Source organism: Salmo trutta, chromosome 15 (genome assembly GCF_901001165.1).
Source record: "Salmo trutta chromosome 15, fSalTru1.1, whole genome shotgun sequence".
Taxonomy (NCBI): domain Eukaryota; kingdom Metazoa; phylum Chordata; class Actinopteri; order Salmoniformes; family Salmonidae; genus Salmo; species Salmo trutta.
The window spans coordinates 13,884,804-13,909,084 of NC_042971.1; positions in this window are offsets into that span (position 1 = coordinate 13,884,804).

A 24,281-nucleotide genomic window follows, 5' to 3' on the forward strand; every position below is an offset into this window, starting at 1 on the left:
AGGTCTTGGTTGTGTGTAACTGTAAGTAGGAAAGACCGTGCTGAGCAAATCCTTTCCTCAATTTGGAAAAAACAGCAACATGAGAGGGTATTATCCTTCCAAGTTGTGCGTGCAAACGCTGACTGCCTGCATAATTAAGGGGTGGTATTCTATGTCTAGATGTGAAACATTCCTTATCTCCCAACAAGCACACCACCGTACGTGGCTGGAATATCTCCCTCCACTCCTCCCCCTTCCCCTGGGCCGACCTTTGCCGATTTCCCCCCCACCCCCCCACCCCCCAAGGCGAGGCAGGGCCCTGTTTCCTGAGTGTTACCTGTAAGCACCTGGGAGAGATGAGTGAGAAGCTGAGTTGACTTCCCCTCCTGGCTGAGCTGAGGCTTCCGCTGCAGCCTGTGGCTCTGGGGCCTGTCTGTTAGAACAGGTGAGATCTGAGACAAACCTGCCTGTTTACCTGCCTGCCTGTCATCTCCCCACCCTGCGCTACCCTCCCTCCCTCCTTCCCTCCCACACACCTCCACCACATCATCAGCTCAGGCATTTAAATTGCAGCAAGTAAAGTGAACAAACCCACCTCTCTCATACAGGAGGGTGAAACCGTAATGCTGGTAGGGGCAGTGTTATTATCTTAGCTAACCCTAGTATTTCTTGGCTGAGCTGTTAGGAAGTGTGCTGCTTCATGCTTAAGGTCAGTGCACAATGTTGAGAATAAGGTCGTCACACCCCTTCACACAGCATATTCTCTCACCCTGCAGGTTAGAACGGCTGTGCTTTCTTGCTGATGGCTCCCATGTGCAGCACTTCCTAAATTCCATTATGATCAAAGCTGTGAAAATATCTGTTAAAGGGGGGTTACATGACAAATAAACAAACAGTTATGGCCGACTTCATCAAATAGAGTACCAGTTCCTATAATTTTTATTCTGGTTTGTCCTTACTCTGATAGTATAATTCTCCTACATTTTATTTGTCACATGCGCCAAATACAACAGGTGTAGACTTTATCTTGAAATGCTTGCTTACAAGCCCTTCCCAATGACGCAGTGTTAAAAAATATGAATTTAAATAAAAATATCAACACAAGAGGAATAAAATACACAAGAATGAAGCTGGATACAGGGAGTACCAGTACCAGATCAGTGTATGGGGTATTTGAGGTAGATACAGTGCATTCAGAAAGTATTCAGACCTTAAGAGGATCTGCAGAGAAGAATGGGAGAAACTCCACAAATACAGGTGTGCCAAGCTTGTAGCGTCATACCCAAGAAGACTCGAGGCTGTAATCACTGCCAAAGATGCCTAACAAAGTACAGAGTAAAGGGTCTGAATACAGTGCATTCGGAAAGTCATCAGACCCCCTGACTTTTTCCACATTTTGTTACGTTACAGCTTTATTGTAAAATTGATTAAAACGTTTTTTCCCTCATTAATCTACACTCAAAGCCCCCTAATGACAAAGCAAAAAAAGGTTTTTAGAAATGTTTGCGCGTTTATAAAAAAAAAACTTATATCACATTGACAGAATTATTCAGCCTCAAGTCTTTTCACACAAGCGATTACAGCCTCGAGTCTTCTTGGCACACCTGTATTTGGAGAGATTCTCCCATTCTTCCCTGCAGATGCTATCAAGTTCTGTCAGGTTGTTTTCATCAAGGATCTCTCTGTACTTTGCTCTGGTAATCTTTGCATCGATATTTACTAGTGTCCCAGTTCCTGCCTCAGATAAACATCCCCACAGCATGATGCTGCCTCCACCATGCTTCACCGTAGAGATGGTGCCAGGTTTCCGCCAGACGAAACGCTTCAGGTCAAATAGTTCAATCTTGGTTTCATCAGACCAGAGAACCTTGTTTCTCATGGTCTGAAAGTCTTTAGGTGCCTTTTGGCAAACTCCAAGCGGGCTGTCATGTGCCTTTTACTAAGGAGTGGCTTCCGTCTGGTCACTCTACCATAAAGGCCTGATTGGTGGTGTGCTGCAGAGATGGTTGTTCTTCTGGAAGTTTCTCCCATCTCCTCACAGGAACTATGGAGCTCTGTCAGAGTGACCATCGGGTTCTTGGTCACCTTCCTGATCAAGGCCCTTCTCGCCTGATTGCTTAGTTTGGCTGGGCGGCAAGCTCTAGGAAGAGTCTTGGTGGTTCCAAACTTCTTCCATTGAAGAATGATGGAGGCCACTGTGTTCTTGGGGACCTTCAATGCTACAGAAATGTTTTGGTAACCGTCCCCAGATCTGTGCCTCGACACAATCCTGTCTAGGAGCTCTACAGACAATTCCTTCGACCCGACGGCTTTGCTCTGACATGCACTGTCAACTGTGGGACCTTATATACTGTAGACAGGTGTGTGCCTTTCCAAATAATGTCCAATCAATTGAATTTACCACAGGTGGACTCAAATAAAATACAATTTTATTTTTCACATACACATGGTTAGCAAATGTTAATACGAGTGGAGCAAAATGCTTGTGCTTCTGGTTCCGACAGTGCAGTAAAATCTAACAAGTAATCTAACAGTTCCCCAACAACTACCTAATACACACAAATCTAAAAGAGGTGAATGAGAATATGTACATATAAATATATGGATGAGCGATGGCCGAGCGGCATAGGCAAGGTGCAATAGATGGTATAAAATACATTATATACATATGATATGAGTGATGTAAGATATGTAAACATTGTTAAAGTGGCATTATTTAAAGTGGCCAGTGATTGTATATGTATGTAGCCATGCAGGCAGCAGCCTCTGAGTTAGTGATTGCTGTTTAGCAGTCTGATGGCCTTGAGATAGAAGCTGTACTTCAGTCTCTCGGTCCCAGCTTTGATGCACCTGTACTGACCTCACCTTCTGGATGGTAGCGGTGTGAACAGGCAGTGGCTCGGGTGATTGTTGTCTTCGATGATATTTTTTGCCTTCCTGTGACATTGGGTGCTATATATGTCATGGAGGGCAGGTAGTTTGCCCCCGCAGACCGCACCACCCTCTAGAGAGCCTTGCAGTTGAGGGGCGGAACTGTTGCCGTACCAGGCTGTGATACAGCATGACATGTTGCTATCTCTCGATTGTGGATATGTAAAAGTTAGTCAGGGTTTTGGGTGACAAACCAAATTTCTTCAGCCTCTTGAAGTTGAAGAGGCGCTGTTGCCCCTTCTTCACCACACTGTCTGTGTGGGTGGACCATTTCAGTTTGTCGTTGATGTGTACGCCGAGGAACTTAACACTTTCCACTTTCTCCACTGCTGTCCCTTCAATGTGGATAGAGGGGTGCTCCCTCTGCTGTTTCCTGAAGTCCACGATCATCTCCTTTGTTTTGTTGACGTTGAGTGACACCATACTCCGAGGGCCCTCACCTTCTCCCTATAGGCTGTTTGTCGTTGTTGGTAATTAAGCCCACTACTGTGTCGTCTGCAAATGATTGAGTTGGAGGCGTGCATGGCCATGCAGTCGTGGGTGAACAGGGAGTACAGGAGGGGGCTGAGCATGTACCCTTGTTGGGTCCGAGTGTTGAGGGTCAGCGAGGTGGATATGTTGTTTCTTACCTTCACCACCTGGGGGCGGCCGTCAGAAAGTCCAGGACCCAATTGCACAGGGCGGGGTTGAGGCCCAGGGCCTCCAGCTTGATGATAAGCTTGGAGGGCACTATGGCGTTGAATGCTGAGCTGTAGTCAATGAACAGCATTCTTACATAGGTATTCCTCTTGTCCAAATGGGATAGGGCAGTGTGCAGGGTGATGGCGTTTTGCATTGTCTGTGGACCTGTTGGGGCGGTGTGCCAACTGAAGTGGGTCTCGGGTGGCCGGTAAGATGGAGGTGATATGGTCCTTGATTAGTCTCTCAAAGCACTTCATGATGACAGAAGTGAATGCTATGGGGCGGTAGTCATTTAGTTCAGTTATCTTTGCCTTCTTGGGTACGGGAACAATGGTGGCCATCTTGAAGCATGTGGGGACAGCAGATTGGGATAGGGAGCGATTGAATATGTCCGTAAACACACCAACCAGCTAGTCTGCGCCTGCTCTGAGGACGCGGCTGGGGATGCCGTCTGGGCCAGCAGCCTTGCGAGGGTTAACACGTTTAAATGTTTTACTCACGTCAGCCGCTGAGAAGGAGTGGGAGGGTGCAGTTCTTGTTAGCGTGCCACGACGGTTGCACTGTATTATCCTCAAATCGGGAAAAGAAGGTGTTTAGTTTGTCTGGAAGCATGATGTCGTTGTCCGTGATGTGGCTGATTTTCTTTTTGTTGTCCATGATTTCCTGTACACCCTGCCACATACGTCTCGTGTCTGAGCCGTTGAATTGCGACTCCACTTTGTCCCTGTACCGGCATTTCACTTGTTTGATTGCCTTGCAGAGTGAATAACTACACTGTTTATATTCAGCCATATTCCCAGATCTATTTCCATGGTTAAATGTGGTGGTTCGCACTTTCAGTTTTGCGCGAATGCCGCCATCCATCCACGGTTTCTGGTTAGGGTAGGTTTTAATAGTCACAGTGGGTACAACATCTCTAATGCACTTCCTTATAAATTCACTCACAGAGTCAGCATATAGGTTGATGTTATTCTCTGAGGCTGACCAGAACATATCCCAGCCCGCGTGATAAAAACAATCTTGAAGGGTGGATTCCGATTGGTCAGACCAGCTACAAATGGTTCTAGTCACTGGTACATCCTGTTTGAGTTTCTGCCTATAAGATGGTAGGAGCAAAATGGCGTCATGGTCAGATTTGCTGAAGGAAGTGCGGGGGAGGGCTTTGTATGCATCGCAGAAGTTAGAGTAGCAGTGGTCAAGTGTATTACCCCCGCGTGTAGTGCAATCAATATGCTGATAGAATTTAGGTAGCCTTGTTCTCAAATTTCCTTTCTAAAAATCATAAATCCCCAGCTACAATAAATGCAGCCTCAGGATATATGCTTTCCAGTTTACTTAGAGTTCAGTGAAGTTCCTTTAGGACCATCTTGGTGTCTGCTTGAGGGGGAATGTACACAGATGTGATGATAACTGATGAGAATTTTCTTGGAAGGTAATATGGCCTGCATCTGATTGTGCGGAATTCTAGGTCGAGTAAACAAAAAGACTTGAGTTCCTGTATGTTGTTATGGTTACACCATGAGTCATTAATCATGAAGCATACACGCCCGTGCTTCCTCTTCACAGAGAGGTGTTTATCTCTGTCGGCGCGATGCCTGGAGAAGCCCGGTGGCTGACCCGATTCCGACAACATATCCCGAGAGAGCCATGTTTCCATGAAACAGAGAATGTTACAATCTCTGATGTCTCTCTGGAAGGCAACCCTTGCTCGAATTTCATCTACCTTGTTGTCAAGAGATTGGACATTGGCGAGTAATAGACTTGGGAGCGGTGAGCGATGTGCACGTCTACGGAGCCTGACCAGGAGGCCGCTCCGTCTGCCCCTTCTGCGGCGCCGTTGTCTTGGGTCGGCTTCTGGGATTAGATCAATTGTCCTGGGTAGTGGTCCAAACAGAGGATCCGTTTCGGGAAAGTCGTATTCCTGGTCGTAATGTTGGTAAGTTGACATCGCTCTTATATCCAATAGTTCTTCCCGGCTGTATGTAATAAGACTTAAGATTTCCTGGGGTAACAATGTAAGAAATAATACATAAAAAAAACAAAATACTGCATAGTTTCCTAAGGACTCAAAGCGAGGTGACCATCTCTGTTGGCACCATCTTACTCCAATCAAGTTGTAGAAACATCTAAAGGATGATCAATGAAAACAGAATGCACCTGACACCAATTTCGAATCTCATAGCAAAGGGTCTGAATGCTAGTTTTTTTGTTTAGAAATTAGCAAACTTTAAAAAACAAACTGTTTTTGCTTTGTAATTATGGGCTATTGTGTGTAGATTACTGAGGATTTTTATTTATTTAATACATTTTAGAATAAGGCTGTAACGGAAAGAAAATGAGGAAAAAGTCAAGGGGTCTGAATACTTTCCGAATGCACTGTATGTACATCAAATCAAACTTTATTTAACTTTATGCGCCAAATACAAGCCCTTAAGCAACAGTGCAGTTCAAGAAGAGTTAAGATAATATTTACCAAATAGACTAAAGTAAAAAATTATAATAAAAAGTAACACAATAAGAATAACAATAACAAGGCTATATACAGGGGGTACCTGTACCGAGTCAGTGTGCGGGGTAAAGCAGGGTAAAGTGACTAGGCACAAGGATAGAAAATAATACGAGTAAAATAAAGAACAGAGTAGCAGCAGCATATGATGAGTGTGAAAGTGTGTGTGTATGTGTGCGTGTGTGTTTGTATGTATTTCTGTGTGTTGTATCCATATACATGTGTGTGTTATGTGTGTGCGTATGTGCGTATGTAGGTAGTCTGGGTAATCATTACAAATCCTGTGCGTCATCTAATTAACATTATAAAAAAAAAATCCCTTCAAAATTTCTCAGTTTGAACTCAATCCATCCCAGCCGCTATCGGCCTTCCGCATCTGCAGTGGAAAGTGGCAGAGCTTCAGCACTATTTGTCAGACCAGGAAACTGAAAACGTCTGTAGCTGTAGCGTCCGAACAGTTTGGCTTACTAACTATTATGACACTCTATGGAAAGATGAGACTCATGAACACGATGGTGTTCTCCGTTTGGCTCTACCCCCACAAGTGTCACTGGACTCGTCTGAAAATAACCCTTACAAACGAATGGAAGTATGGAGGTAGTTTTGTGCCAACAAAAGAAAGGGGTAAAAAAAATATTGTTATTTTCGGGGCTTTCTCATATCTCCTAGATATAGGAGTGAAACTATAAAACCTTATTCCTTAAGATTTTTGACTATCTTTTTTGCCATTTATGAAAGTGTTATTCAGTTAATTTCTATATTTTATCAAATAATTTTGTAATATATATATATATATATATATATATATATATGTCTTTTTTTACATATAGAGGTCCTAAAATTCAAAATCAAATAGCTTAATGATCCATGGTATGACCATCTTAAAATAATTCCATATGTTAGCTTAGTAGATAGCAAAGCCCTTCTTTCAACAGAAGTGTGTCACCAGTCCTCCACCTATAGAGGACTTTGTTCTGTTCAGGCCACATGTGCCCTACTGTAAGGCCACACCTTTCTGGAAGTCACAGTGAGAGAAAGCCACAGCCACAGCAGACACACAGTTGGACTGTCAAAACAGATCACCCTGTCCAACTTTGGCCACATAACATCCGTTGATCCTTCTCTTTTTTTGGGCTGTTTTCTTTGCTTGGTGTTTCTCATGTTCAGCAGCCATTTTGTGCAGCCAGTCAGTTCGTGCTGTGACTGGAACAGACCTGTCTGCACATTTCTCAAGTAAACTCATCCATGTTGATTTGGTTCAAGTAAATGTCCCCTTGCAGTTTGGATGACATATTGCAAAAGTCCTTTCCACATCTGGTGTAGTACTCATTCCCCTCTCTCCCTCCCCATCCCCTCCCCTCTCCTCCTCCCCTCTCTCTCCCACTCTCTACTAGTAGTGAATACAAATGACATGCACTAGAGAGAGAGAGTCAAACAAAGTGCCTCTGAATGATTTGTGAGGTCAGGGAATTGGAGGAGAGATCATTCTGGGTTTTCCTACGGGACATGTGCAGGTCTGCAAGAATGCACGCTCAGATGGGAGGAAATGGCAAGTGCACGCTGTTTGGAAATGTAACTTTGACATTTAGACCTGGAGATTGCGAAAGCCATCCTGCACCATTCTTTTACTGGTATTCAGAGCCCAACGAACCAAGTGTGACAGGAAGACTTCAGCGCAAGAGAAACACACTTCAACACTGCAAGTGGGAGAGAGGAAATAGGGGAGCGAGTTGTGGAGAGAAAATGGAGGGAAATTGGGGCGAGAGCGCTGGGGGGGGGCTGTGCTGGAAGGAGATAGAGATAGAGAGAACGGGAGATGGAATTCAGAGTTGGCCAAAAGTTTCAGAGTGCACCAGCCAGACTCCTTCATTATCCGAACTCCGTGGCATCTGGCCAAGCAGCAACTTGAAACAAAGAGCTACTGTCTTGCATCATTTCCCCTTTCCCGAGGCCGGTCAGGCCAGCACTTCTTATCGCCATTTATTGCCGCCCTGTATCAGAGCTTCCACTCTGCTAACACCCATTCCAAATGGATTTGCACTGCTCAAAACACAGACAGTTGTAAAACGCATAGCACTGGTGTCTTGCAAGAGCATTTCATCTTGTAAATATGTCCTCTTGTTCCCATTATATGATTTCTTCCATTCACTACTTTGTGCAGAAGGAAAACATTATTTCCAAGAAGGCCAACCGTTTCAGTCAATGTTTGTGTGCAAAGACATGCAGCATATTCATACACAATGCCTATTAACTGGTGGATAAAAGTCGAAGCTCAGTAAACTGGATTTTTTTCATCTTTTAAATGGCTCAAGGAATGGTAACAAAAGTGAATTGAGGTGAATGGTAGGGGACAGGAATCTTAATGAGGCTCTTCGACCCACCACCATTATAAATAGACTGTGTAGTTTGACAATTTAATACCTGATTCTGTTGTATATGTCATGTGGATGAATCTTTCAACTTGAATGTCTTATGCCTGAGAGGAGGACATGTGTAAAAGAGCATTTCTGTGACACAAGCACACACACACACACACACACACACACAAGTGCACACACACAAGCACGCACCCAAATGCGCACGCACACACACAAACACACACTCATTCAGATACTCAAAACACACACACAATTCTCCGGCCTATGCACTCTCTGTGCTGCGTGAATAACAGCTCTTCCATAGAGCGCAGCAGTCCCCCGAGGCGCCAGAGGGGCCAGAGCCAACCAAACTTGGCTTCCGACCCCACAGCGCTGACACGCCCACTTGGACTTAGCTGCAGTGAATTCTTTGTAAGCGCATTGTCAAAGCCCAACACTTCCTCTGGAGCTCAGCCAAAACAACCGCAATAACATTTCATACATTTATTTCTCACAGAGAACACTGTTGCAAAACCTTCCCTCTCCATGTCTCCTCTCTTCTCCTCCCCTCTCTCCTCTCCCTCCCACACCCAGTCCAACTCTCACTGACTTCTTCTTCTCATGTTGATCCCAGGTGTTGTTAGTTCCATTACGTTATGTTGGTAACTACTTTGAACCCATGTTTGGGAACATGGAAAAGGGAGTGATGACACCAGTCTAGTGATTGTCAGTCTCGTGTCCTCTCTCAGTACATTCCATAAGGATAAAGGAATTTAGTGTATGTACCTGGCTATATGATGCAAATCCGTTTTTTATTTAACCTTTCTTCCAGTACCGCTGCCCTGCAGATCTACCATAGTAGTAGGCTAGAGACTCCAAGGCCATAGACTCAGGAAGCTGCTTTCTCTAGGCCCTGAGGGAGTATGGGAAGTGTGCTTTTCCAGTTTGCCCTGAGGTCCTGTATACGAGGACCATGAACAGAAGGATAACCAGTCAGAAGATATGATCTGCTATTTATGCAGCCCTCAGTGGCTCCTCTACTCAGGCAGCCGGCAGCTGTACTATGGGTCTTCAGCCACATTGTCTTCACTACTAATGTTTCTTGCTCTCTATTGTGTTTCCTCTTTTTACCAAACCTGTCTGAGGAGGTGTAGCCTGGCTGCTGCGGTTGCATTGTGAACAGGACACAAAAGGGGGAGGATTCCTGAGGTGAATGGTCAACATTGTTGTGTCTGTCCTCCTCACCTAGATAGATAGCGCTCTGCAGTTGGCTGAGATGTCTACTGCCGGGGGATAAGGAGGCGTTCTATGTGTCTGTGTGTGTGTGTGTACGTGCGAGTGTGCGTGTGTCATATAAAACAGCTCAACATCTCAATCAGTGGAGGCTCCTCAGAGGAGGAAGGGGAGGACCAACCTCCTCAGTGAATTTCATAAAAATAAAAATAGTGAAACATAAAAAACCGTATCCGTTTTATACTAAACACTATACTAAATATATTCACGTCACCAAATAATTGATTAAAAAAACTGTTTTGCAATGAAGGTCTACAGTAGCCTCAACATCACTCTGTAGGGTAGCACCATGGTGTAGCCGGAGGACAGCTAGTTTCCTCCTCTTGGTACATTGACTTCAATACAAAACCTAGGAGACTCATGGTTCTCACCCCCTCCCATGGACTTACACAGTAATTATGACAACTTCCGGAGGACGTCCTCCAAACTATCAGAGCTCTTAAAGCATGAAGTGACATGTTGTACACCCAATCAAAGGATCAGAGAATTAATCTAGTAGTGAAAGCATAAGCTATAGCTAGCTAGCACTCATTGCCTAAAATGTGGTGAGTAGTTGACTCAAAGAAAGAGAAAGACAATAGTTGAATAGTTTTGAACAAATCAAAAAATTAAGGAAAAGCAAGAGTGAGAGAGTTATCAAATCAAATCAAATGTATTTATATAGTCCTTCTTACATAAGCTTATATCTCAAAGTGCTGTACAGAAACCCAGCCTAAAACCCCAAACAGCAAGCAATGCAGGTGTAGAAGCACGGTGGCTAGGAAAAACTCCCTAGAAAGGCCAAAACCTAGGAAGAAACCTAGAGAGGAACCAGGCTATGAGGGGTGGCCAGTCCTCTTCTGGCTGTGCCGGGTAGAGACTATAACAGAACATGGCCAAGATGTTCAAATGTTCATAAATGACCAGCATGGTCAAATAATAATAATCACAGTAGTTGTCGAGGGTGCAACAGGTCAGCACCTCAGGAGTAAATGTCAGTTGGCTTTTCATAGCCGATCATTGAGAGTATCTCTACCGCTCCTGCTGTCTCTAGAGAGTTGAAAACTGCAGGTCCGGGACAGGTAGCACGTCCGGTGAACAGGTCAGGGTTCCATAGCCACAGGCAGAACAGTTGAAACTGGAGCAGCAGCACGGCCAGGTGGACTGGGGACAGCAAGGAGTTATCATGCCAGGTAGTCATGAGGCATGGTCCTAGGGCTGACATATGCTGACATATGTAATTGTTTTAAGATGGTCATACCATGGATCATTTAGCTATTTGATTAGAATTTTAGGAATCCTGTATGTAAAAAAAAAAAACATCCCAAAAACGCTTGCCAAACAGACCAAACAGACCAGGGTTTGGTGTTTGAGAAGTCAATGAAAGAAGTGAAAAATTCTTTCTTAGTTGTTAATTTTCTCGAAATTTAAAGGCACAACCTAGATTCGAGCCAATGTCTTAAATAGTTGAACATGTTATTACTCCAACCTTGTGAATGTGACAAACTGACTCATTTAAATTTGAGTAAAAAATAACTTCATATTGAAGGATTGCCTTTGATTTGACGGCCTGCACAGGCACAGTTTGGAGCGAGACAACCGTTATACCTACCCATGAGCTTTGCTAGCCAACTTTGCCATGACATCATCTATAATTGTGATCAGGGATTTCTATTGGAGTACTCTTGTGATTGGTGAGATTTAAACCCTCATCTCTCACGGGAGAAGCCAATGTTAATATACAGTGCCTTCAGAAAGTATTCATACCCCTTGACTTATTCCACATTTTGCTGTGTTACAGCCTGAATAAAATGTAAAAAATCAGCACCCATCTACACACAATACCCCATAAAGTGAAAACATGTTTTTAGAAATGTTTGCAAATGTATTGAATATTAAATACAGAAATATCTCATTTCCATAAGTATTCACACTCCTGAGTCAACACTTTGTAGAAGCAGCTTTGGCAGTGATTACAGCTATGTGTCTTTCTGGGTAAGTCTCTAAGAGCTTTCAACACCTGGATTGGGCAATATTTGCCCATTGTTCTTTTCAAAATGATTCAAGCTCTGTCAAATTGGTTGTTGATCATTGCTAGAACCATTTTCAGGTCTTGCCATCCATTTCCAAGTAGATTTAAGTCAAAACTGTAACTTTGCCACACAGGAACATTCACTGTCTTCTTGGTAAGCAACTCCAGCGTAGAATTGTCCTTGTGTTTTAGGTTATTATCCCGCTGAAATGTGAATTCAACTCCCAGTGTCTGGTGGAAAGCAGACTGAACCAAATGTTCCTCTTGGATTTTGCCTGTGCTTAGCTCTATTGCGTTTCTTTTTTATCCTTGAAAAATTTCCCAGTCCTTAACCATTAAAAGCATACCCATAACATGATGCAGACACCACTATGCTTAAAAATATGGATAGTGGTACATAGAAACATGTTGTATTGGATTTGCCCCAAACATAACACTTTGTATTCAGTGAAAAAAAGTTTTTTTGCGGTATTACATTAGTGCCTTGTGGCAAACAGAATGAATGTTTTGGAATATTTGTATTCTGTATAGGCTTCTCTATTTTCACTCTGTCAAGTAGGTTAGTATTGTGGAGTAACAACAATGTTGTAATAGCCATTAAACTATGTAACTGTTTTAAAGTCGCCATTGGTCTCATGGTGAAATCCCACTTTGACATTATGAGGTGTTGGCCAGTGACCAAAAAAAATCACAATTTAATACATTTTTCATTCTGTGTAACACAACAAAATGTGGAAAAATTCAAGGGGTGTGAATACTTTTTGAAGGCACTTTAGATGACATGGAGAATTCAATAAATCAGAGTTTTAATAGGAATAAAGTGCCAAAATTCAGCATTTTGACATGTCCCTGTGTCAACCCTGTGTCACTTCTAGGACATTTTAACACACTTAACCCCAAAATGTATGCAAGTTTTCACCCTCATTGTAAAGCCGTAGTTATTATGTTGCTTTGACAAAGTAATTTCTGAAGATTATTATGTATTTAATGTGATTAGTGATTAATTTATGTCTGTCCCTCCTTTTAAGAAAAAAAAAAGAAAAACCATATCCCTCATTTTAAGGTCAAACCTGTTATGTGAACTGAACTCTTGTTTTAATATGGTGAAAAGATTCATTTCAAAATATTTTTTCAAAAGATACATTGAACATCTAATAGTCAAATCATAGTGTAAAAGCAGGTGAGCTGGTTCTTCTATTTTTGGCAATTTTCTGCCGTTTTGTGGTTGAAAACTGAGCGGATCGAGCGTAACACGTCGACCCTGTTACCCATAGACTTTTTGTGAAGCTTGCATTCAATTGCCACTCCCTGTTGCACACAACAAAGAGTATTTCTGGCTGATTTAAGATTAAATCATCAACCCTGTTATGGTCAACCCTTACTTTATTTGGCACTTAATAGGCACTACTATAGTATTTGTTTTTATTTAATCTTTTGAGATGAGGAAATTCATTTTTTTAATGAAGTTTAACACGTGCTCTTTGTTACGTAATGTACAATTAGGCTAAATACAAAGTTTTCTTTTACCAAGTTACGTTACTTAAACGTCACCGAATTGATGGAATGACCCAAATGCAAATGTGATTTTTACGTGTAAACATCTTTCAGAAGTTGAAACTGCAATTCACATTTGAGGTGAAACCATGTTATTCTCCTAACATGAAAAGGTGGTGTTAGCATATGAATTATAATTGTAATACGTGTGAAATTCAAGCTCAACGTGTGAATACAGCCATTTCACATGTGAAAACTTTTTTTGTAAGGGATACGAAGGGCCCTATGGGTCCTGGTCAAAAGTAGTGCACTGTGTGAATAGGGTGCCATTTAGGGTGCAGTAACTAGGTCCATGAGGACAAATCTTCCTAAAGGCTTATAACATAAAATGTTGAAAAATACCCCCAGTCCTGTTTGAGGATGGGAGTGACCATGGCTCAGAGAGAGAGATGGTGGTTGGTTTCCAGAGAACACAGAGAGGTTTGTAAATCCAGGATGTGAGTAGGGTAGGGTAGGTGGTGTGTGTTGCGTATGAGCGAGCGGTGGCCTGGTCTGGAGCTGGCCGGAGGGCGGCTGGCAGCGTGCCCCCCTGGCCTAGGCTGCTGCTCCTGCGGCTCCTAGCGTAGGATGTGGTGTGTCACGATGAAATGCTTACGAGACACATCCTTCAGCGCCCGTCCTGTCGTCCAGGAGCATCGGATATTGGATTAGTGTGTTAATCTCTCCCTTACTCTTTTCTCACGTTCTTTTTTCCTGTCTTTCTCTCTCTCTTCTTCCCTCCAATCATCCCTCCCCTGATCCATCTTAACCTCTTAACCCATCCTCCACTCTCTCTCTCTCTCTCTCTCTCTCTCTCTCTCTCTCTCTCTCTCTCTCTCTCTCTCTCTCTCTTCAATAACCCACACTCCGCATCCCCATCCCTCCCTCCTCCCCTTCTTCTTCTTCTCTCCTGGTATTAGGGTGCAGAGGGAGGAGAGGGGGGTCAGTTTAATAAAGTCCAGTTCATGTGCTTGAGGATTTCCTTTATTTGTGAGAGAGAGAAGATCAATAATGCCCTTCCCGTCTGACGATCAGAGCGCATCTCTCTCTTTCTCTCCTCTATTCTGTATCATACTCTCTCCACCTTTCTGTATAATTTCTCCATCGCTCTCTCTCCCTCCATCTCTCTCTATCCCATGGGAGAGGAGGGGGGCCAGCTGGGAGAGAGGGGGCTCTCATCCGCCCACCCGCACGATTCTTTCCTGCCCCTGGGGGGCTGGATACAGGAGCTCCCCACAGCGAGAGGAGAGTGGGTAAGACAGCACCTGCTAGGCGACGGTGCCCCAGACAAAGGTACCTCTGTCCAGGCCTCACAATGGTGGCCCCTGCCTGCCTGCTCTGGCAGCCCCACAGCAAGCCATCCTTACAGTCCACATGTATACTCCCCTCCACAGCCTTTGCACAATGACTGACTGTTGTTCCCAGGGTCCCTCATATTTGGCCTGAAACCCTTCCTTTATAGCATAGTAAAGGCTGATCTCTGGTCGTGTGAATGGTTGGTGGTGTACCCCACACAGTTTGTCTAATAGGATGGTGCCCTGGGCCGGCGTGAGGGAGAGCTGATGGTCTGAGTGACTGGCAGAGAGTGTGGAGCCGCAGCACTGACCACTATATCTCTCTGTCTCTGGCCCTCTGGCCTTTGTTTGGATTCAAAGATGCCACTGGGCGGAAACAGCCCATGGAATTGATTTCTGGCCACTGGGTCTAGTTTTGAAGTGGTGGTGAAATGACTTCTTCTTGAGCAGCGGCTCCTAATAATGCATGAAGGAATTTTCACTCAGCCGAGATCTGCATCTCACTGGAGTTCATGTTTAAGGTTTCATAACCCCCCTCGCACCTCCACATTCACACACTAACAAACACACACACAGAGAGCCTGCTCAAATTTTAGACAGGATGTTGTTGTTTTTTACGGGCAAAAGTAGGCAGGTCACAATAGTCTTAGACCATTCCTCCATACAGAATCTTTCCAGATCCTTGATATCTTTTGTCTGCTCTTATGGACTGCCCTCTTTAATTCAAACCACAGGTTTTCAGTGGGGTTCAAGTCCGGAGACTGAGATGACCATTGCAAAATTTAGATTTTCTGGTCAAGTAACAATTTCTCTGTGGATTTTGATTCGTGCTTGGGGTTATTGTCTTGCTGGAAGATCCACTTGCTGCCAAGTGTCAGCTCCCTGGCAGAGGCAACCAGGTTTTTGTCTAAAATGTCCGGGTACTTGGTAAAGTTCATGATGCTATTGACCTTAACAAGAGCCCCAAGACCAGTGGAACAAAACAGCCCCATAACATCAAAGATCCACCGCCATATTTTACCATACGTATATGAGGAACTTTTCTGCACATGTTTCAATGTTTCAATGCCAAACCCACCAAAGAGCTCTATTTTCATGTCATCTGACCATAGCACCGCCTGGAGTTTGATAAACGGCATTGGCACTTGGATTGGAACCGGAAGCTATGGTCGGCAGAAAAGTACTTCATACTAAACGGTAAAGTATGGTGGTGGATCTTTGATGTTACAGGTCCCTTGTTAAGATCAATGGCATCATAAACTTTACCCAGTACCAGGACATTTTAGCCCAAAACTTGGTTGCCTCTGCCAGGAGGCTGAAACTTGTGGACTTGTGGATTTTTCAGCAAGACAATAACCCCCATAATTTTAAATTTGGTAGATTGAAAAAATACTCTGATCACGTATATTATTTAGGGTTAGGAAAATATTAAGGCTCTACAGGTTTGTGGAGACTTTACGCACTAAATATATTGGTGAATCAAAAAATACAGTGGTTTGATTCATCCTGAAAGTTGACATATTCAATTGTTCAGGCCATTAAATAATGGAAGGTGAGAAGTGTACAATAGGGGTTGAACAGTAGTCTATATAGTAGTCTATAAATCCTCACTGATCATGAAACTGCGATGACAACGGTCCAGTCCTCGTCAACTGTGTGCCAGGCTCCAGGTTTAAACTGCTCTGTATGGTCTGCCTTCCATAATGATTCAAATAGGCTACATGTCCCAAATTATTGCACAACTTGTAATACGTTAGCCTAATATGATCCGCTATTGCTAGCGATCCTTAGGAACAACAACACAAACGTCAGTGAGGAAAGAAAGGTAAACTAACGATGTAGTGGAATGATGCAAAATGTAAGGAAATGAACACTAAAGTTACAGTTATAAATGTATTTGGGAATAATTAAGAGATAATGCCCGAGAAGCCTGTGTTTGGAGGATATATTGGCACGGGTGTTGTGCGGCCCGAGACTAAGTCAAGTAAATGTTTAAAAGTATGAGAACAGCCATAATTCATACACATCGAAAGTGACCCATGAACATTTCTTTAAGATAAAAAAAAATGTAAATGTGAAATATTGGCGTTTATCGTGTTTGGAATTAAACCCAGCGATTTTTTCACGTGGCTTGTTCACGCGTGTCCAAAAACCATGTGTTTTTTAAAATGTTATTTTTTTTGTAAGGCTATACTCTGAGGGACTAGCATTTCTCTGTCCTTGGCTTTATGGTATATTCCATTCATAATAATCCTCCCATAACAGTGCATGCAGTCGAGGCAAAGGCCAAACACATGCAGGAGGTCCAATAGGTCCCTAATCCCTATTGCAGCACCTGTATATCACCGAATTATTCAATACGGTGCGCAGAACCATGTCTGTCAATCAGCTTTGAGAGAGAGTCCTCCGAATGAATTAATGTTAGCGTCTCTCTCTTTGCTTTCCCCCTGAGCTGGGTGACACTGGGTATTACTCTCCCCCTGCCTGCTCAAATGGCATCCAGATGAGGTTCTGCTGGAAATGAATAGCGAACGGAAACAAGGAAGTGAACGTTACATGGACATGCCATATGATTGGTTTAATTAGCGGAGGTGTATACAATGTGATTGCTAATCGGGGGAGGGATTGTAAGCAGCGCTTGATCCTGTCTGCTAATTATGCGACGACTAGGTTTCCTAAACCGGTGCCTCTGTCTTTCATCCGACCCAGGGAAGAAGAGGAGGGGGTCGGGAGGGTGGGGAAGGGAAGGGAAGGGAGGGGTGGCTCTGGGAAGGCTCACATGCATCTATAAACGTAAACATAGACAGTATGTACATAGCTTAGCTCACATGCACTGTCTCGTCTCTTATCATCAATAAAATCGTCTCCAAAAAGACTTCCCACACTGGTTGAAGGTGATGCACACCATGCCAACACAAATGCGCAGTTTAGCCAGTAAGCTAACGTTGGTCATGTTCTCTCTCTCTCTCTCTCTCTCTCTCTCTCTCTCTCTCTCTCTCTCTCTCTCTCTCTCTCTCTCAGTGATGAAGGCGGTTAAAATTGTGTCTACATTGGCCTACTCGGATTAGCGGTCAACCATGGTTGGCTAAATAATGTCTAGAAAGTGTTGCATAGCTCATTGGAGTTTGTGGAAAGTTGAGGGTGATTTATACGCAAGTGTACAGTATATCCGCAGTATTCTTGTTCTGTATGAAACCATAGTGCCTCATGGAGCAGATATTATTTATGGGTGCTGATGTGGCCGTATGCGCTTTTTGTTTTACATCACAGACTTGGCTTGAGCTCTCAACAGGAGAGAGGAGGTATAATTCAATTATGAACACAGTACAACACAGTGTGAACATAAGAGCACAGGGTAAGTGATGGTTTGTTGTGGTAGCGTGCGGGATGAAAAAATGAGCAGTCATAGCCGGGTATGACTTCTGTCCCCCTCTCTGGAGTGTACACTACTGCACTTTCCCTCCGTCAGACTGGATCTGGTCCATGTAACAGAGGTGGTTCAGGGAAACTCGCTCGGGTGATGCATAGTTTGCCTGAGACTTGCGTTAGCTCCTCACGGTCTTGTGGGGCACATTGAGCAGACACTCTTTTCCAGAGCAACTTACAGTCAGTACATTAAACTAAGGTAGGTAAGACAACCACATATCACAGTCATTAAGTAAAACCTTGATGTGCTGAATGATAATGGCAGTATGGCTCTAGCTGTTCTCTCTTTCCCTCTGTGCTCTAGCTAGCTATCTGCAGTGATTCCCTGCAGAGTTTTCAGACTTGTCTGTCCGCCACACTAGAGCCTCTAGAGCCCACCGCATGGCAGCCAAACTCCTCCTGAATATGGCACCACTGACTGATTAACCCATTGAATCTTATTTGCTGTTATTGAACACTGAGGGCTCTCTTTGACCGAGTCTATGGCTCAGTCAATACAACCTATTGGATTAGAATACATTACCTTACACCAGTCTCAATGGCTGTGTCTGTACTATAAAGCAAATGTGTTTGGTCTTAAGTGTGAAAAATGTTGCACCTGTTATGTTTGACCCAGTAAACGTTGTCCAATTTATTAAATCACTTAAATGGGACTTGTATCCTTACTGATGCAGGATGTGATTTATCACTTGCTATGTTTAAATTCCAACCTTTCCGGACATAGGGGAGAGTGGGGTAAGTTGGGCCATTTTTTACGTCCAGCATCACTCTGTCAAGGAAAATATAGTATTCTTTCTAACAAAGATATTTACATATCTTGTTAGAGCATGTTGTGTATAACTGGAATTAATCAGAACTAATGCAAACATTACAGTTTTGAAAACATAGCTTGTCCAAAAATGTAGCCTCTTGGCACGACTTACCCCGGGTATGGGGTAAGTTGAGCTAAGGGAAAGGGTAAATTAAGTCGCCTAGAAATTTCTGTACTGATTGAAATATTACCACTACCTTTTTAAAACCATGTCTATCTATATTTCCCAAACACAATCACAATCGCTTTTTTGTCTTTTAATCATTTTAAACATATTTTAAACACAGGCGTAACACCTAAAAAACACTTTGTACTTTTTTTAACATAGGCCAGGCCCTGTTGTCACCTCATATCCCAGCGATAATGCCCTGCAATACACTTGGGAAGAAGACACTTGCTATTGGCTCAACTTACCCCATGGCCATTGGCTCAATTTACCCCAAGGCAAACATTTTGGCAATATTAACCCACACAGCTACAAGGATGCACTTTCATGCTTGGTTTAGGACCTCATTATTGAAGCTTATAGAGACCCCAACTGATGTATAGAACAATCTTAAAATGATCTACTTTGGTTTAGATACAAGCATCATGAAACCTCTTGATTAAAATATTTTTTGGGGACCTAACTTGCATATCACTTTTTCCATGTGGTTTCTTCCTTGACAGACTCCATTAAATGATGACATTTTCCTAAATATTTGGTGAAATGATTCATTTTGTGTATGGTTTCCCAGAAACAAGGGTAGCTCAAGTTACCCCACTGTTCCCTATAGAGGAAAGTGAACAAATGTATATGAAGTGAAGATATGGATGAAGGGTATGGATAAAGAACCTATACAGTGTTTTCTATATCTTTGTGTTCTTGATTACTTTGTAAGAAGAAAGAAACTCTACTCCTCTGATACAATTAGCAGACATTTGCAGCCTTTGCAGCTGCATGAAACACTGGGACATGGAGAGTCTCCTCAGCTTGTAATGTTTCCCTTCTAATGAGAGAAAAAATGGTTTGAGCAATTTGGGCTGAGTTCTTTTTCCGTGCAGCAGCGTGGAGCGAGGGGTTGGGGGGGGGGGGGGGGTGAGGCTAGAGGTAAATTAACGTGATTGTGTTTATTTGTGGGATGTGTGTGGGACACAGGAAGCCTTGGGGGCCTGGCCTCGCACGGCCTCTGTCCTCCATAACTGCTGGGAATGGAGCCTTTGTGGAGCCAGCCCAGTGCAGAGGCAGACACTGTTTTCTTCAAACACATGCAGCAAACACCAGACACTTTTAACCCTTCCTCAGTACTACTGTAACACTTTATTTAACATGGCATGAAGATACAAGCTCCTATTCCATTTTTGTTTATATTCAATCTTATTTTTCCCCACCTCAGTGTATCTCCTTCTCTCTCATCCCCTCTTGCTTACTTCTCCTTCACTGCTTTGAACAGCATGTTGTAAAATACAAACACGTCCGTCTTTTTTTCACTCGCCTGAGGTTTCCCTTTAGTTTCCTTTAGTAATTTGACATTTTCACCACATCCAGTTTGGTTTTCTTGCTGGTGTCCTGGCTGGGAGCAGCAGGGCTTTTTCAGGAACATTCTCCCCCCTGCAATGCTCTCTTGTGTGGTTTCCTTATTGAGGGCCTCCAAAGCACATGGCTGTGGTCCCAGAGGAGGCCGGAGCAGGTTCTGAACCAGAGCAAACACGGTCAGACCAGCACAGCACAGAGCAGAGCTGAAGAGAGCAGAACAGGCCTCTCTCACTAGGCATAAACACCATGTAGCCAACACACACCAAGACATGTTTCATTGAGTAATTTTACTATTCCCTTTTTAACTTTATACAGTTTCTGCTACAGAAGGGGAGAGAGAGAGCGAGAGAGAGAGAGAGAGGGGGGGGGAGGGGAGAGAGAGAGAGAGAGAGAGAAAACACTGGAGCTCTGTCCAAACAGGTCATCTCCTCTTTGCGCCATTCAACCCTTTCAGTGGGAACACAAGCAGAGCCAAGACGTCTCCTCTGGCAATCCCTCTCTCCCACAGCTTATATGGGAAAAATATGAGTATAAAACTCAAATTTGTTAATGAATAATTTCCGCAGTCAGAATCTGTTCCCTGTCATTTGTCTTATTTTACATGCAGCAGAACGATGTCCAGAATTCCAGAGTTCAAATCATGATGTTTTGGGGCAAGAGGTAAAATATTAAATGGATTTGGGAAAATCAAAGCCAGGAGGTCATGCCGGGCAGATTGGAGTCAAGCCATTGTTCAGTCAATAAAGCCAGTTGTACATGAGTGGGTCTGATAAACACCAAGGGCCTGTCTCTTGCTTCCTGGGGATGAGGATTGGAACATAAAATGAGGTTTCTTTCTGATTGCCACACCACCCCCCAAACATGTTCCAATCCTCATCCCCAGGAAGAGAGAGACAGGCCTGAGTGGGTCTGATAAACACCAAGGGCCTGTCTCTCTCTTCCTGGGGATGAGGATTGGAACATGTTTTGGAGGTGGTGTGGCAATCAGAAAGAAAACACATTTTAGCTGATGGATTGACAATTCAATTGACAATTAAGCACAAATAATTCACTGTCATAATGTAAAATCCCCAGACTAGATCTATTAAACAGATTTCAAATGGACAAACATTTCAGCAATGCCTATCCAAAAATGTTGGAGGAAGAGGAGGAGGAAGAGGGGGAGGAAGAGGGGGATGAGGATAATTTAAATTAGGAGGGGTGGGGGAGGAGTATGCAGAGGGGAGGATGAGGAAGGAGAGGAGGCAGAGAGGGAGAGGAGGAGGAGGAGACAGCATCACTTAGCACTTAATGGATCATACTTCCTTCACACTAGCTAATTCCCAAATTTATTGGCACTGGAAAAGTGGCGCTGATTCCTGGAGCCGAGCCGCCGCTGAGCCTGCCCTCTACGCCTCACTGCATTTATCAGACTGGAGCACAGTGAGAGACTGTAAAAGGCAACATGACCCTTAATCTCTCAGCGAGAGAGAGAGAGAGAGAGAGAGAGAGAGAGAGAGAGAGAGATGGAGGAAGGGGATAGTGGGAGAGATGGAGTGGTGGAGAGAATGAGAGGGAGAGAGAAAGAGTTACGGAGAGGAAGAGAGAGATGGATAAAATAAAGAGGTGAATATAGAGAAAATGTGGTCAGAGAGAAAGAGAGAGGGGGATAGAGAGAGATAGCGAGAGAGAGAGAGAGAAGATTGTAGGGAAAAAGTAACACAAGGAAATAATTAACCTAATCCAGGACCAGGCCATGTATTTTATGGTCACCCAATAAAGTCAGCAGGATGTCTGGCTCAGGAGGGGAAGTGTGCCATATATCCATTATTTATTTATTTGTTTATTCCTTTAATTACTTACTTTTCATGTCTCAATACTTTGTTTTATAAGACAGGGATAAAAGCATTGATTCGTATTTGTCATTCTATGAAGGAAGTCAACGGAGTGGGTTTTCGTGGATTTTTTTTAGCACCATTTTTTTTGTTGAGTTATTATCATGATTTTTATTAAACAAACATTAGTGATTGATGTGGCTTTTCTGCATGTGGTTGATATTTTGGGTTCTGCCATGGCTTTAATGAGTATGTTGTAGCCCACTAATGTATGTGGAGAATAGCTAGTGCAAGACTAAGGGTTGTGAAAGGGACTTTTGGCAGTTTGCTGCACTGAATTGAAAAATCTAAACTGCAACATAATCAAATGAATGACGTTGTTTAAATTACCGCACAGACATTGAGGAGAGTACTTGGAAGGGAAGGCCTGGCTGTACTGGGAATGCCTGGATGTACACATCAGATAGCTCATTCTGACAGTGTACAGTGACTTGAAGACATAGACATTGTGAACACATGCAGACATTAGGTGAATAGTCACACCCAACATCCATGGAGACCAGATCACCCTAGGGTGATTCACCGCAATTCAGCTCTTTCCTCCAGCAGAGTAGCTGCGGTCCCTTTGGTCTAACAGCTTTCAAATCTGCACCCACCCAACTCTCCTACAGGCTTCCAGAGACACCCACCTATCTCTCCTACAGGCACGTCTCTCTGATTTGAGGACGAGGAGGGCTTAGTGGTGTCAGGGAGCAAGGAGGGAGCATTGTCCTGGAGGACAAGGAAGAGGACAAGGAGGAGAAGGAGGAGTAGGGGAGACCAGGGAGAGAGCACTGTCCCGAGGACCTATAGCGAGGAGGATCACGAGTCGGAGACTCTTGTTTTTTAATTGGCAGGCCAAGGAGGGAGAATTCCTCAATGACATGTTCTATCATATCCTAAGTGCAACCTCCTCTCTGCAGCATAAATAAAAAGGCCACCTGTGATCAGGGGAAGATAGATGATCCCCTCTCTTGGCTGAGGTGAGCCTCTAGTGACGTGTCTCGGCTCCCAGCAAGCTTTGCTCACCGCGTGGAGAAGGGAGAGAGAAGGGCAGATAAATTCCCTGTTTGTTTTGTTTAACGTGACAGCAGGAAGGAGAGCAGATTAACAAGCGCCGGGCCCTAGGCACCCAGGCACATGTTGATTGCACAACCAGGCAACTACTCTTATACACACTCATGCACACATATTCTGGCGTGCATACACACATACGCGTACACTCACACACATACACCACAAGCATTCACACGCACCCATGTGCAAACGCACACACTTACACACCTATTCATTTGAAATCCGTATGAACACTTGCATAACAAGGAAACTCTCCAATCACCCACACCAGCACACTAGTCTCATTAGTCCCAAGCGTGTTGTTGGTATACCATACAAAAGCTGTAATAATAGCTATAGCTACATTGCGAAAGACGTGGTCATTCAGTTGAAGTCAGAAGGCAACGATGAGCATTTGTGCATGAGGGTAACTAAGTGGAGTCAGACTCTGAGCAGGAAGGAGAGAGGGCTGCAGGGCTGCATCAGGCAGCACAGACTAACATCTTCTCCAGGTGGAACGTCTGTTATTATATTCTGCTGCTCAAGGGTCCTGTGCTGAAATTTCCTCCCTGAGATTTATTGACCCAGAGGACCCATGTGGAGAGGTGCTGGAGCTTGGGAGTTGAGTGGTGGAGAGAAAGAGAGAGAGCTGGAGAGAAAGAAAGAGAGAGAGAGAGAGAGAGAGAGAGAGACGGAGGAGCCCTTGCAGTACCATGAGCTGAGCATTCACATAATATTACACACACATCTCCTATTATGGTGGTTCTGCCCTGATCACTATCATGCATCTTATTTAGAAAGAGACTTAGCAAGAGACTATAGTCTTTTACATATCATCCAGAAAAGCCCATTCCTTCATTTCTGACTACTGGGCTTGTCAATCCCTCATACTTCATCCTTGTACAGTGTCTTGGGCAGGGGCGCAGCTTTGGTTTTAGAAGTGGGGGGGACATTATTTATTTATTATTACCATTTTTTTAATCCAGTCGGATAAACACTCTAAACAGCCTACCTGAGGCATCCCCATGGTCCT